Raw genomic sequence first — 14,198 nt, 5'->3', positions numbered from 1 at the left:
TACGGAGCTCCTGTCCCCTGACAGTAGAACTATTGTTTGTCTTTCCGTAGATGTAATCAGTACTTAAGAAAGTAGCTAAAATGTAGGAAATCTAGGTGCTTGGTTGTCGTTGATGTTTATAAGTGCTGGGGTTTTCTACATATTTCTTCATGGCTGGCACCTCCCTGTAGCAATCCTAAATTCAGTACATTTTCTAAAGATGAGGTAAGAATCAAATCATTTTTAACTATATACTCCATAAAGAGGCCTTTTACCACTGTGTGGAATATATGTAATACTAAAGAATTTATGCTTTAGAAAATATAGAGTGCAACTGACCTTTGAAGAGCAGCCTATGCTATATAGCACTGTACTGCTAAGCCATCTATGTACTGTCTCAGTTCTAATAGCTGTTTTATACTGATCATAACATTTAGTTTTAGTAAAGGTGTTATTAACATACATTTTCTTTTGGCACTTGGAGCAAATTGAAAATTGAGAAATTAAAAATATAGCAAGGTAACAGTAGGGAAACGAGATTCCCTACTGCTTCAAGATAAGCACTATAAAAAAATAGTACTGTATTTTGTGAACAGTATTGGCAGTGTGGTTTTACAGAATACAGGGTTCTATGGTAGGGCCACCATCAGGGATTTTGAAGCCCCATACAGATGAACTGCCCCCACCCCCTTACCAATATATAATATACCCAAGAATATGTGTTTTAAAACAAGCCAAGTATATGTGCCAAAATACAGCTGGATTTTGACATATAAACTACCGTTCAAAAGTTTGGGGTCACATTGAAAAGTCCTTATTTTTGAAGGAAAAGCACTGTACTTTTCAATGAAGATAACTTTAAACTAGTCCTAACTTTAAACAAATACACTCTATACATTGCTAATGTGGTAAATGACTATTCTAGCTGCAAATGTCTGGTTTTTGGTGCAATATCTACATAGGTGTATAGAGGCCCATTTGTTCTAATTGTACAATGTGTTTGCTCATTGGCTCAGAAGGCTAATTGATGATGAGAAAACCCTTGTGCAATTATGTTCACACATCTGAAGACAGTCTAGGTCGTGGCAAGAAAAAGAACTTTCATCTGAAACTCAACAGTCTATTCTTGTTCTTAGAAATGAAGGCTATTCTATGCGAGAAATTGCTAAGAAATTGAAGATTTCCCACAATGGTGTGTACTACTCCCTACAGAGGACAGCACAAACAGGCTCTAACCAGAGTACAAAAAGAAGTGGGAGGCCACGTTGCACAACTGAGCAAGAAGATAAGCACATTAGAGTCTCTAATTAGAGAAACAGACGCCTCACAGGTCCCCAACTGGCATCTTCATTAAATAGTACCCTCAAAACACCAGTGTCAACATCTACAGTGAAGAGGCGGCTGCGGGATTTTGGGCTTCAGGGCAGAGTGGCAAAGAAAAAGCCATATCTGAGACTGGCCAATAAAAGAAAGAGATTAAGATGGGCAAAAGAACACAGACATTGGACAGAGGAAGACTGGAAAAAAGTGTTGTTTACGGATGAATCCAAGTTTGAGGTGTTTGGATCACAAAGAAGAACGTTTGTGAGACGCAGAACAAATGAAAAGATGCTGGAAGAATGCCTGACGCCATCTGTTAAGCATGGTGGAGGCAATGTGATGGTCTGGGGTTGCTTTGGTGCTGGTAAGGTTGGAGATTTGTACAGGGTTAGCTGGGTTCACACTACGTATATTTCAGTCAGTATTGTGGTCCTCATATTGTAACCAAAACCAGGAGTGGATTAAAAACACAGAAAGGCTCTGTCCACACAATGTTGAAATTGAGTGGATGGCCACCATTTAATGGCACATATTTGCTGTTATTTTAAAACAACTGCTGTTGTATTAAAATAATGGCAGTTATTTACTGTTATATGGCGGCCATCCACTCAATTTCAACATTGTGTGAACAGAGCCTTTCTGTGTTTTTAATCCACTCCTGGTTTTGGTTGCAATATGAGGACCACAATACTGACTGAAATATACGTAGTGTGAACCCAGCCTAAAAGGGATTCTGAATAAGGAAAGCTATCACTAAATTTTGATTTAGCTTGATTGGAGCCAATTTCATCCTACAACAGGACAATGACCCTAAATGATAAGGTGAATTTTACCCTTTCATCCACCTTATTCCTAAGTGACTATGCCTGTCCAAATTGAATAGAGCTGAGTGCTAGCGATGAGTAGATAACACCAGACACAGATAGTTGGTATAACCTCTCTCTCAGCCGAGATTTGAGTATATACTACTACTTTATTTAGTTTCACATTGATTATATGTTCCTTCATTATAGGCGGAGTTTCAAGTCACAAAGAGTATACATGTAATACTGTGATTGGTTATTTCATAAATGGTTAGCTATATCCTGTCCGGCGCAGTGAGCTGGTTAGTGGTTATTTATTAGACATTATCTTCTTCTTTTGTGAGTTCAGGGTGGTATCGTCTCAGGGGGGCTGCCAACATTCCAGCATGTCTCGTAGACCAGTCTTGTCCAGCTAGAAGCGGTTCCAAAGCTGAAGGCATTTCAAGGAATACAATGTTTTTCCAAAAATATTAACCCTTCATGGTCACCTTCACATAAACACACCTCCAAATTGTGCAAGAACTATTTACAGCAGAAGCAGGCAGCTGGTATTCTATCGGTAATGGAGTGGCCAGCGCAGTCACCAGATCTGAACCCCATTAAGCTGTTGTGGGAGCAGCTTGACCGTATGGTACGCCAGAAGTGCCCATCCAACCAATTCAACTTGTGGGAGCTGCTTCTAGAAGCGTGGGGTGCAATTTCTCCAGCTTACCTCAACAGATTAACAGCTAGAATGCCAAAGGTGTGCAATGCTGTAATTGCTGCAAAAGGAGGATTCTTTGATGAAAGCAAAGTTTGATGAAAAAACAATGTTATTTCAAATACAAATCATTATTTCTTGTCAATGTATTGACTCTATTTTCTATTCATTTCACAACGTATGGTGGTGAAGAAGTGTGACTTTTCATGGAAAACACAAAATTGTTTGGGTGACCCCAAACTTTTGAACGGTAGTGTAAATTGCCAAAATAAAGTGCCTGACACTTAAAACAATTTGTGACATTTGTAAGATCTATTAACTTATGCAAACTTGTCAAAAGTTTTGATCAGTTAGGGTCTTAGTGTGGAGCCCTCCACTGATCTCTATAGCTGAGCCAAACCGTTGAGCAAAGCATATACTGTAGCTGTAAGTGCCTCCCATCTACATCTAGTGGGGCACACCCACTATGACAGATGACACACTCCCACTGTGACCCTAACCAATCAGAAGCTTCTGTAAATTAAAATAACATATTATACTGAACTTCAACCTTTAAACCTTTAACCAACTTCTGACATGTCCTAGTAATATGTAAAAAGGTGTAGGTGTATTTTACAAAACTACAACTGCTTTATTTACACAATTTAGGGGACATTTATTAAGATCTGCATCTTAAATAAAGCTATCCCCAATTTATTTGCCAGATTTTCTAAGAAAATCTAAAATTTACTAAGAAAATAAAAAAAAATTGGAAAAAAAAATATGTAAAAAGATGGATAGCTAGAGAGACCCTCACAATCATTAAAAGGGAATACATACATATATATATATATATATATATATATATATATATATATATATATATATACACACACACATTCACACATTCATAAGAAGTTTGGCAAACAGAGGGTGGTGTTGACATAATAAAGAAGCTATGCTCATCTGGGCCTGTGCCCTGGCAGTGCAGTGCCACTAGCTTGCTATTACCCTTAGATCTTCATTTCTCCCACTTTCTTGGGTGTCATGACCTGGAAGGAACTCACTTGACCTGTCACTCAGCCAATTAGTGACTGCGGAGGTGTCCTTCTGCATTAATCACTGATTGCCTGAGCAGGCATTCCTATGCCAGCCAGTGATGACATGCTAACAAGAGGTAAAGGGAGCTGGTGGGGGACCGTGAACGAAGCTGCACTGCGGGGGGATAAGAGCGGCTAAGCATAGGTTCTTTATTGTTAATACCAATCCTGCCCTACCTGGATTTTTACTGTAGAAACCCCTCCCGCCGCTTCACTGTAAATTAACATCGCTGCAGCCTATGCCTGAGGCTACAGCAATGTTAATTTACAATCAAGGATAACACAGGCGCAGGAGCTGCACCTGTGTCACCCGCGGTGGGTGCTGGTTATCAGTGATAGCTGGGGAAGCCCTATAGATACTGCGGTCAGCACCACCACATCATTTATAGGGCTCCTGACAGAGAATTATCCTTTTACAGATGGAGAATTCTCTGTCCGGTGTCCATCGGGGCTCTGTGAATTGATTGCAGAGTCCAGATGGTAGCCATGCAAACCGGAAGCCTTAGGCTTCTGGTTTCCTGGCTATGGACCCCCCTTTCACCCCCCCAGAGCCTTGGGGGGGTTACCATAGCAACCTAGACGCTGCTTCCTGCGTCTGGGCTGCTATGGATGAATATGATCAGGCCCCTGCACGTTAGGGATCCCAGCTGGAGTGTATACCATTTGTATACACTCTGGCCGGGATTCCTTAGAAGGCAGCACTAAGTAAGTTCCATAGTAATCACGGCCATTGTTACAGCAGCCGTGATTATTATGAAACTTACGTAGTGTGAACATAGTCTAAGGGTCAATTTACACAGAAAGATTATTTGACAGATTATCTGCCAAAGATTTGAAGCCAAAGCCAGGAACAGACTATAAACAGAGATCAGGTCATAAAGAAAAGCCTGAAATTTCCCCTCTGAATTCCATTGAATTAAATCCATTTCTGGCTTTGGCTTCAAATCTTTGGCAGATAATCTGTCAGATAATCTTTCTGTGTAAATGGACCCTTATGGTGTGTTTACACAGAGAGATTTATCTGACAGATTTTTGAAGCCAAAACCAGGAACAGACTATAAACAGGGCAGAGGTCATAAAGGAAAGACTAAGATTACTCCTCTTTTCAAATCCATTCCTGGCTTTGGCTTTAAAAATCTGTCAGATAAATATGTGTGTGTAAACGCACCGTCGGGCTGCGTTCACACTATGTATATTTCAGTCAGTATATTTCAGTCAGTATTGCAACCAAAACCAGGAGTGAATTAAAAACACACAAAGGATCTGTTCACACAATGTTGAAATTGAGTGGATGGCCGCCATATAACATTAAATAACTGCCATTATTTCAATATAACAGCCGTTGTTCTAAAATAACAGCAAATATTTGCCATTAAATGACGGCCATCCACTCAATTTCAACATTGTGTGAACAGAGCCTCTCTGTGTTTTTTATTTACTCCTGGTTTTGGTTGCAATACTGACTGAAATATACATATACTGACTGAAATATACGTAGTGTGAACGCAGCCATAGGGTCCATTTACACAGAAAGATTATCTGACAGATTATCTGCCAAAGATTTGAAGCCAAAGCCAGAAACAAGTCATAAAGGAAAGCCTGAGATTTCTTCTCTTTTCAAATCCATTCCTGGTTTTGGCTTCAAATCTTTGGCAGATAATCTGTCAGATAATCTTTCTGTGTAAATGGACCCTTATGCTGGGTTTACACGGAACGATTATCGTGCGAATTTGCACGATAACGATCGAATTTGAACGATAATCGTAAGTGTAAACGCAGCGAACGATCGAACGACGAGCGAGAAATTGTTCATTTTGATCTTTTAACAGGTTCTTAAATCATCGTTCGTCGTTCGCAAAATATTCGCTGATCGTTCCGTGTAAACAGTCGTCGCAGCCCCTCCCGCCGCCCGCCCCCTCGCTCATCCGCAGCCCCCTGCGCCGGCTCAATCGCCACCCCCGACGCTCTGATCCCGACCCCCGCCGCCGCTCTGATCACGACCCCCGCCGCCGCCGCTGCTGCGATTGCCCCCGCCGCCGCCACTCCGATCGCCCCCGCCGCCACCGCTCCGATCGCCCCTGCCGTGACCATACTTTACCTGCAGCAGGTCTTCCACTGAAGAGAAGGCTGAAGAGAAGCCGTTTGAAATTCCCGGCTCCCCTCTTCAGCAAATCAATGCACAGCAGCACTCATTGGCTGAAGAGGAGCCGTTTGAAATTCCCAGCTCCCCTCTTTAGCCAATCAGTGCTTCCTTGCTGAAGAGGAGCACTGATTGGCTGAAGAGGAGCCGTTTAAAATTCCCAGCTCCCCTCTTCAATCAGTGCACTGAAGAGCGGAGTCGGGGATGTCGAAGACCTGCTACGCGGAGCAGGTAACGTATGCTCGCGGCCGGGCCGGCAGGGGCGATCGGAGCGGCGGCGGCGGGGGGGGTGGCGATCGGAGCGGCGGCAGAGGGCGATCAGAGTGGCGGCAGCGGGGGGGGTGGCGATCAGAGCGGTGGGGGTGGCGATCAGAGCGGCAGCGGGGGGGCGCAGGGGGCTGCGGTTGACCGTGGGGCCGGGCTACGGATGAGCAGGGGGCCGGGCTGCGAGCGGGGAGGCAGGCTGTGGGCGGGCCAGGCTACGGGCGCGTGATCGCAAAACGATCGCAAAACGATTTTTCCGTGCGATATATCGTACCGTCTAAACGCTGATCGTTATAAAAAAAAATTGTTACTTCAAAATCATTAATCGTACAATCGGGCCAATAATCGCCTCGTGTAAACTTAGCATTAGACATGTCAAGAGAGCTAAAAGGTCATATTTAAAAGGTGATACTTGGAAGTGAAAATATGTTTCTGGTGACTGAAAAAGCTTGCACATATACATATATAAGCTATGTTCTCACAACGTAATAAATAAGGGCAAATAACATTTGTTGCAGCAAAACAATGGCCCTTATTTGCCCTTACATTGTGGGAACATAGCCATACATTACAATTATCTCCTCAAAACTACTAGCTCCATTGTAGAAAAAAAAGGGCATTCTTGCACTTTTTAGATTCAGCAATGAAAACTACTATGTGTATACAACTGACAATTGATTGATATAGTATATATAGTATCCAATCCATCCAATTAAAGTTGAGCCGCCAAATAAATTTTGTCTAGTGAAAACAACTGGTTGAATAGTCCACAGAAATAAAACAATTACATGAATGAAATACTTGAAACCCTAAAAGAGCAATCTAGAGATGGATGTTTTTCCCTTTTGGAGAAGAATTAAATTTGGATAATATTTCTAGTGGTGTTAAAAAGGCTTGGTAAAGAGTCAGATATTAACTTAAAGGGTAAAATCTTTTTCTTTCATATCAACTGGTGTCAGAAAGTTGTATAGATTTGTAATTTACTTTTGTTTAAAAATCTTAAGTCTTCCAGTACTTATCATCTGCTGCATGTCCTGCAGGAAATGGTGTATTATTTTCAGTCTGACACAGTGTTCTCTGCTGCCACCTCTTTCCATGTCATGAACTGTCTAGTGCAGGAGATGTTTTCTATGGAGATTTGCTACTGCTCTGGACAGTTCCTGTCTTGGACAGAGAAGGCAGCAAAGAGCACTGTGTCAGACTACAAAGAATACACCAATTCCTGCATGACATACAACAGCTGATACGTATGGGAAGACTGGAGATTTTTTAATAAAAATAAATTACATAAATCTATATAACTTTCTGAAATCAGTTGATTTGAAAGAAAAAGATTTTCAATAGAGTACCCCTTTAAGGTAGCTATCTCTATTTGGTTGCAGTAGAGATTTCTTGAAGGGGGCTTGTCTGCATACCTTTTTCCTTTTAAGCATTACCAGGCCTGTATGACTTCCCAATTGGCAGCCTCCACAAGAAGTAGTAATATCCCTAAGAGCTTCATGAACTGCTATCCACAGTGTATTATTCAGATAAAATATCACGTTTCTCCAGGCAGTAAAAACTTGGAGTGATACCAGCTGCGTTTTGAAAATAATCAATATTTACTCAATTATTCAGATCTTGTGCAGTGCTTTTTTATGCTTAAAAAGAGTTCAGATAGGTCTTAGATGTAAAAGTATTAAAGTTGGCAGAAAATCAAGCCGTGGCATTAAGTTGTTTAGAACATATGGCTGGACTGTTGAAGTGTTAAATTGAAAAACATAAATTTATAAGAAGAAGCCTGTTTTTTTTTTTTTTAATTTTGTTGATTTTTGTCATGCAGCAAATAGTGCAACATATTTGTAGGAGCTCCATTTATCTCTTTTCAAACAATTTATCATTTTGTGGTTAAATTTTCTTTTTTTTTAATCTTAAAGTTACTATAGAAAAAGTTTGCTCATTTTTAGTAATGCTGTGCAGCCAAATAAAAGGGGCCTGTTCATCTATTATCTCTTCCTGTTTGTCATGAGGAAAACAATAGTCACTTTGTGTAATAGTCCGAACTTTTGGCAAGTTTGTTCTTGTCTAGTCGCTGGCCATAAGGTTAAAGAACAATATATGCTTGAAACAATCTTCCAGCGGATTTAGTTGGTAAATACGAAGTATTTGAATGTAGCCATGCTTGGGATATAGATAGATGGATAGATAGATAAATAGATCAAAAGAATAAAATAAATGAAATAATATAAGGGCAGACTAGATGGACTAGGTGATCTTTTTCTTTCTGCAATTAATGATGCACAATGGTGTGACGTAACTTGGACAAAGAGGCATTAAAACATATACACTACCGTTCAAAAGTTTGGGGTCACATTGAAATGTCCTTATTTTTGAAGGAAAAGCACTGTACTTTTCAATGAAGATAACTTTAAACTAGTCCTAACTTTAAACAAATACACTCTATACATTGCTAATGTGGTAAATGACTATTCTAGCTGAAAATGTCTGGTTTTTGGTGCAATATCTACATAGGTGTATAGAGGCCCATTTCCAGCAACTATCACTCCAGTGTTCTAATGGTACAATGTGTTTGCTCATTGGCTCAGAAGGCTAATTGATGATTAGAAAACCCTTGTGCAATTATGTTCACACATCTGAAAACACTCTAGATCATTACAGAAGCTACAAAACTGACCTTCCTTTGAGCAGATTGTGTTTCTGGAGCATTACATTTGTGGGGTCAATTAAACGCTCATAATGGCCAGAAAAAGAGAACTTTCATCTGAAACTCGACAGTCTATTCTTCTTCTTAGAAATGAAGGCTATTCCATGCAAGAAATTGCTAAGAAATTGAAGATTTCCTACAACGGTGTGTACTACTCTCTTCAGAGGACAGCACAAACAGGCTCTAACCAGAGTAGAAAAAGAAGTGGGAGGCCGCGTTGCACAACTAAGCAAGAAGATAAGCATATTAGAGTCTCTAGTTTGAGAAACAGACGCCTCACAGGTCCCCAACTGGCATCTTCATTAAATAGTACCCGCAAAACACCAGTGTCAACATCTACAGTGAAGAGGCGGCTGCAGGATTTTAGCCTTCAGGGCAGAGTGGCAAAGAAAAAGCCATACCTGAGACTGGCCAATAAAAGAAAGAGATTAAGATGGGCAAAAGAACACAGACATTGCACAGAGGAAGGCTGGAAGAATGCCTGACACCATCTGTTAAACATGGTGGAGGTAATATGATGGTCTGGGGTTGCTTTGGTGCTGGTAAGGTGGGAGATTTGTACAGGGTAAAAGAGATTCTGAATAAGGAAGGCTATCACTCAATTTTGCAACGCCATGCCATACCCAGTGGACAGCACTTGATTGGAGCCAATTTAATCCTACAACAGGACAATGACCCTAAACACACCTCCAAATTGTGCAAGAACTATTTACAGCAGAAGCAGGCAGCTGGTATTCTATCGGTAATGGAGTGGCCAGCGCAGTCACCAGATCTGAACCCCATCGAGCTGTTGTGGGAGCAAAAGGTGTGCAATGCTGTAATTGCTGCAAAAGGAGGGTTTTTTGACGAAAGCAAAGTTTGATGTAAAAACAATGTTATTTCAAATACAAATCATTATTTCTAACCTTGTCAATGTCTTGACTCTATTTTCTATTCATTTCACAACGTATGGTGGTGAATAAGTGTGACTTTTCATGGAAAACACAAAATTGCTTGGGTGACCCCAAACTTTTGAACGGTAGTGTAAATGTTGCACAACCACTAATCACAGTGTGTCCTGGTGTCCTGATACTCCTACATATGAGGAAGGACCCCTGGAAGATAGCGTCAACAGAGGTAGGTTAGGTTACAGTGTTTTTAAATTTTTTAAAACCTTCTCTTGAACACAGAGGCTCTGGCTTTATCGCTGGTTTCCCTTCTGTGGCAGAGCATCACAATCTCAGATGTTAGCTACATCTTATGTTAGCTGGTGAAAGGTCTCACACTCTGTGATGATGGGCGCCTTTTTGAAATATCACTCTTGGTGTGTCACTCTCCCGTTTGCCTGTATGCAAAGCTGAATGAAAAGGGTTAACTACTAGGTGAAGGTACCTAAGACATAACCCACAACTTCACTTCTTACCTGTCTTTTCTCTAACACTTCCCCACCAATAGGAGTTTAGAACTGGTCACCCCTATAAAAGTCAGTTAGTCCCTGATGGGAGGGTCTTTTTGTCTAGTCAGCTGCAGTGAGGAGATTAAAAATAGAATTGCTGCTGCAGTCTTCAGCCAGGACTGGCTTAGGCATAGTTTTCCTCGGAGAGACTTACAAGCAAACATGCGCTACTAAATCCAATGGTGGGGTAACTGTCACCTGGGTAAACCTTGCCTGTGCCTAGAATCCTTCCAACAAGTTAGGACAGTTCATACAGTCAAGATATTGATCCTCAGTAGGACAAAGGCCAAAGCCGAAGAATCCTACTGGCAACTGCTCCATTTCCTTGGGTAATCCTGAAAAGTTCAGCTAGTTGTTTAAGCCTGGGACTCATGCTACGGAACCTGACAGTCTCTGGGCTGGTTTGGCAAAAAGTGGTCTTATATCTACTTTTTTATCTGCTAACTATGGGGGAGATTTATTAAACATGGTGTATAGTGAAACTGGCTCATTTGCCCCTAGCAACCAATCAGATTCCACCTTTCATTTTCAAAAGAGTCTGTGAGGAATGAAAAGTGGAATCTGATTGGTTGCTAGGGTTTCACGCTATACACTAACCTTCCAGTACAATTCTATCTAGGCAAGGTCCCCAAGAAAGCCCCTATTTCTCTCCAAAGTCAAGCTATATTTTACCATTGCTTACTTCCTTGACATCACTTGCAGTGACAAAAGAGGAAGATATATGAAGAAAGGGAACTCATATTTCTCTCTCATCTGTATTAATTGCATCTGTTTGAACTTGTTATTTGTATAAAAACACCTGTCCCCACACTCAATAAATAACTCTTCAACCTCTAAACCATGGCCAAGACCAAAGTGCTGTCTTAAAACACCAGAAATAAAATTGTAGACCTGCACAAGGCTAGAATGGGCTACAGGACAGTAGGCAAGCAGCTTGGTGAGAAGAAAACAACTGTTGGCGCAATTTTTAGAAAATTAAAGAAACCCAAGATGACTTTTAATCTTCTTCAATAAGGGCAATTCTTAGAAAGATCAGGGATCAGCCCAAAAATACACAGTATAACCTGGTCAATGACAGGCAATGACTATGTTACCATTAGTAACACAAGCCGTCATGGCCTACAATCCTGCAGGGCATGCAAGTTCCCCCTGCTCATTCCAGTACATGTTTAGGCCCATTTGAAGTTCACCAATGACCATCTTTATGATCCAGAAGAGGCATGGCAAAAGGTCATGTGATCAATGAAGACCATAATAGAACCTTTTGGTAAACAGTCCACTCGCCATGGTTGGAGGAAGAAGAAGGATAAGTACAACCCCAGGAACACAGTCTTAACCATAAAGCATGGCAGTGGAAATATCATACTTTGGGAAAACTGATCTGTATTGAAGGGAGCATGGCTGGGGCAATGTACCATAAGATTTTGTCCTACAACCTCCTTCCCTCAGAAATAGCATTAAAGATGAGATCAGGGCAACTAATTAACTCCATAAGAAGCATTTTAAGGTCTATCCAATCTTCAGAATTGAACCCAACAGAACATTTTTGGAAGGAGCTGAAAGTCAATGTTGCCCAGTAACAGTTTCGATATCTGAAACATGTGGAGAAGATTTTATGGAGGAGCACAACAAAATCCCCTCTGAAGTATTTGCAAACTTGGCCAAGAACTACAGGAACTGGCTGACCTTTGCAATTGCAAATAAAGTTTTCTGTACCAAATAATAACCCCTATCCCCCAATATGACGTCTGGTGACATCATGAAAAGCACTATGTTACTGCATCTTGACATCCCCAGACGCCATGATGTCCCTACCTCCCCCCCACTGTCCCTATCCATGATTGGCAGGAAGAGGCTGCCATACATCGCCTCCTCCTCCTCAGAGGTGTGTAACACTGACAGCTCATACAATATATATTGCATTACAACACAGATCATGTGCTGTAATGTATTATATATATATATATATATATATATATATATATATATATATATATATACGATCACCTGCAAAAGTAAAAGGTAAAAAAAAAAACACACACAAAAATAACCAAACAAATAAGTAAAATAAAAAAATAAAATAATTAAAATAAATAATAAATAAATAAATATACACATTCCTATTTTAAATGATCCCCTATAAATAAAATATACATGTTTGGTATTGACGCGTCTGTAAAGACCCCATCTATTAACTTGTTACATTAATTTTCCTGCCCGATTAACTCCATAAAAAATTAATAAATAAATAACCAAAATGACCATTTTCTTGTTAATCCTGTCCTCTAAAAATAAAGAAAAAAGCTATCAAAACGTCACATGTACCCAAAAAGTGTACCACTAAAATCATCAGCTTACATCGCAAAAAAAAAAATCTCGCATAAGTCCATTGGTGAAATTTTTTTAATATTACAGCTTCTACAATATGCCAGACACAGTTTTTTATAGTATAAATGTCATAAACTATAATAAAAGCTATATAAAATAGATATCACTGTAATCGTACTGACCTGAGAAAGGTAACATGCCATATGTAACGTATAGCAAACGATTCACAAAAAATAATTAAAACAGCTGCTAAAAAAAATTATCAGGGTGTCACATGTCCCCCAGAATGGTGCAGATGGAAACCTCAACTTGTCAGGCTAAAATATTTTGACACCCCAAATGCCTATGTGACTTGGTATAATGGCTACAAAAAAGTTCCCAAAATTCATCAGGCCTCTGTCATGTCTGAGGCTTGTGGTTAATTCAGGTGACGGACTGCGGCCACATATGGGGGATTTCTAGAAACATTGGAATAAGCAGAATAAAAATTGAGTTGCATTTCTCAGTTAGTATTTGCTGTGTTAGGCTGGGTTCACACACAGTATATTTCAGTCAGTATTTGGTTAGTATTTTGCAACCTCAACCAGGAGTGGATTGAAAGCAAAAAAAAAGGCTCTGTTCACACAATGTTGAAATTGAGTGGATGGCCGCCATATAATGGTAAATAACTGCCATTATTTCAACGCAACAGCCATTGTTTAAAATAACAGCAAATGTTTGCCATTAAATGGCGGGCATCCACTCAATTTCAGCATTGTGTGAACATAGCCTTTCTGTGTTTTCAATCCACTCCTGGTTTGGGTTGCAATATAAGGACCACAATACTGACTGAAATATACTGTGTGTGAACCGAGCCTTAGAAGAAAAATTGGATTAAACAGGAATAGCTGTTAAAAAAAAAAATCACTTCAGAACTGAACTGGTCCCTAAAAAAAAAATTCTAAAAATTTGAAAAATCGCTTTAAATTTTACTCTAACATTTGAAAAATTGCTTTAAATTTTACTCTAACATAAACTCTAACTTCCTAAAAAGTAAAAGGGCATTCACCAAATCTTGTCAACATGAAGTAGTCATGTTGTAGATGTTGCATTAATAATTAGTTTATGTGGCATTTATGTGACATTTTCGAATTTTTGCAAAAATTTACAAAATTTACAAAAATTTTACAAAAAATTCCTGTCTATAAATAAAAGTATACCACAAACATAAAGAGGAATATGTCTCGAAAAAACAGTCTCAGAATAACAGCGATAATTAAAAGCATTGCAGAGTTATTACTATATAAAGAGAAACAGGTCAAATTTTAAAAATAGGCCATGGGCATTAAGGCCAAAACAGGCTTGAGAAGCAAGAGGTTAAATTTTGTTTTTCTATTGTATCAAATACTTTGTTTCATACAATAAAATGCAAAATAATTATTTTAAACTCAGACAATGTAATTTTCT

Source organism: Dendropsophus ebraccatus, chromosome 8 (genome assembly GCF_027789765.1).
Source record: "Dendropsophus ebraccatus isolate aDenEbr1 chromosome 8, aDenEbr1.pat, whole genome shotgun sequence".
Classification (NCBI taxonomy): Eukaryota; Metazoa; Chordata; class Amphibia; order Anura; family Hylidae; genus Dendropsophus; species Dendropsophus ebraccatus.
The sequence above is the reverse complement of the archived record's forward strand: the minus strand, read 5'-3'. Positions refer to the sequence as shown.